Source organism: Wasmannia auropunctata, unplaced genomic scaffold, assembly GCF_000956235.1.
Source record: "Wasmannia auropunctata unplaced genomic scaffold, wasmannia.A_1.0 LD336058.1, whole genome shotgun sequence".
NCBI classification, from domain to species: domain Eukaryota; kingdom Metazoa; phylum Arthropoda; class Insecta; order Hymenoptera; family Formicidae; genus Wasmannia; species Wasmannia auropunctata.
The window spans coordinates 424,451-426,703 of record NW_012026832.1 but is presented as its reverse complement, the minus strand read 5'-3'; the positions used below and the strand labels follow the sequence as shown (position 1 = coordinate 426,703).

Sequence of the window (2,253 nt, the reverse complement as noted above, 5' to 3'; positions counted from 1 at the left end):
CCAATCGGACAATAGTAGAGCGAGCACGATTCATGCTCATCGACGCAAAACTACCAAAGCAGTATTGGGCAGAAGCGACAGCAACAGCTGCATATTTAATCAATAGGTCCCCCACAAAGACATTACCGAAAATGACTCCAGAAGAAGCATGGAATGGTGAGAAGCCAAATTTAGAACATCTTAAAATTTTTGGATGTAAGGCTTTAATATATATTCCTAAAGAAAAACGCGATAAGTGGATCCTAAGTCTCGCGAAATGACGTTTATAGGATATTGCGATAATACCAAAGGATATCGATTTTTATTGATAAGAAAAATAATAAAATAGTAATAAGCCGCGATGCGATATTCTATGAAAACGAACGTATTAGCGATTCTGTATATAGCGAACAGAAAATAGATAAGATAACAGCTAACTTACCTGACCTTATAGTACCAACAAATAACACAGATGATCCTGAATCTACAGTTGTCGATATCGAAGACTCGTCGGATGAAGATTCTTATGAGACGCCATCCGAACACGAAACAGAGCCATTGCCCGCTGTACAACCAACACTCAGAAGATCACAAAGAGTACCCAAACCAAAGATACTGCAAGATTATGTATCTTATCTAACATATGAGAGTTCGTTGGAAGCATCACAAACAGTAGAAGAAGCACTCAAAAGCTCTGATCGTGAAAAATGGATTGCAGCTATGACGGAAGAGCTCAAGTCATTGCAACGCAACGACACATGGGAAATTATGGACAAGCCCGAGGATAGAAAAACGCTTAAGTTAAAATGGGTCTTCAAAATTAAAAGAAATGAGGATGACTCATTAAAGTACAAAGCAAGACTCGCAGCGAGAGGATATGCACAGTCATACGGAATCGACTACGATGAAACTTACTCTCCCGTCGTAAAATATAGTACTCTAAGATATTTGTTAGCAATGGCAGCTAGGGAAAACTTAAAGATTACCCATATAGACGTGACAACAACCTACCTCAACGGAAAATTAGACGAGAAAATATTCGTGGAACCTCCAGAAGGCATGGAACATATATACAAAAAGGGCACGACAGGGGATTAAAATTGAAAAAGGCATTATACGGCCTTAAACAAAGCGGACGTACGTGGAACAAAACACTTGACGCAGCACTACAAGCTATAGGAATGAAACGATCGACAGCTGATCCATGCGTCTACATAGATAAGTCAAACGGAAAAAGACTCATCGTAGCAATCTACGTAGATGACCTGCTCATATTTATAAATAATACTAATTGTAAGAAAGAAGAATGTTTAAAAGCGCATTTAAATAAGCAGTTTGAAATGAAAAACCTAGGAGACATCAAGCAATGTTTAGGTATGACAATCAAAAGAGACTGGAAGCGAGGAGAGTTGTACATCAGCCAATCAAATTATATTGAGGCTATTCTTCGCAAATTCGGGATGGAAGAATGCAATCCAGTATCTACTTCTATGGATCCAAACGTTAAATTAAAGGCAGCGATAGAACCTCTACCTTAACAAGAAGAACAAGATATGAAAGGAGTGCCGTATATTGAGGCAGTAGGAAGTCTCCTATATTTAAGTCAGATCTCTCGTCCCGACATAGCATTTGCTGTAAACCGCGTAAGTAGTTTTGTCAAAAATTTACCAAAGAGCATTGGAATGCTATTAAGCGCATCTTTAGATATCTCAAGGGAACAATAGAGTTAAAAATTTGTTTTAAAAGAGACAGCGATAATGGTATCGTAGGTTATAGTGATGCGGACTGGGCCAACTGCGAAGAAACTAGAAATTCGATTACTGGATGTGCGTTTGTTGTAAACAATGGACCAATTTCTTGGTACAGTAAGAAGCAAAAGAACGTAGTCTTATCTACAGTAGAAGCGGAGTACATAACACTTTCATTTGCCTGCCAAGAAGCAATTTGGTTGCGCCGTTTATTATTAGAGATAGAAAATGATAACGATAACAAGACGATACCTATACAATGTGATAATAGGGGCGCGTTATGTTTAGCTAAAAACCATACTATAAGTCAAAGAACTAAACATATTGACGTGCGTTATCATTTTCTCCGTCAACATATTGAAAACATTGTTGATGACATTGTTGTCAATCATATATCTACGAACGATATGGTCGCCGATTTATCTACAAAAGCTTTACCTAAACCAAAGCATAATATTTTTACTATGAAATTAGAATTAGTCAACGCATAAATGTGAGCTAAAGCTTAATATATAGAAGTAAGATA

At 37.5% G+C, this 2,253-nt stretch overlaps 1 protein-coding gene across 1 annotated transcript in view; it reads left to right on the top strand.

Annotated features, from left to right (window-relative positions):
- The window catches only part of LOC105450665, a 12,285-nt gene that overhangs the window by 7,902 nt on the left and 2,130 nt on the right, over positions 1-2,253 (top strand). The gene's annotated exons all lie outside the window — the stretch shown is intronic.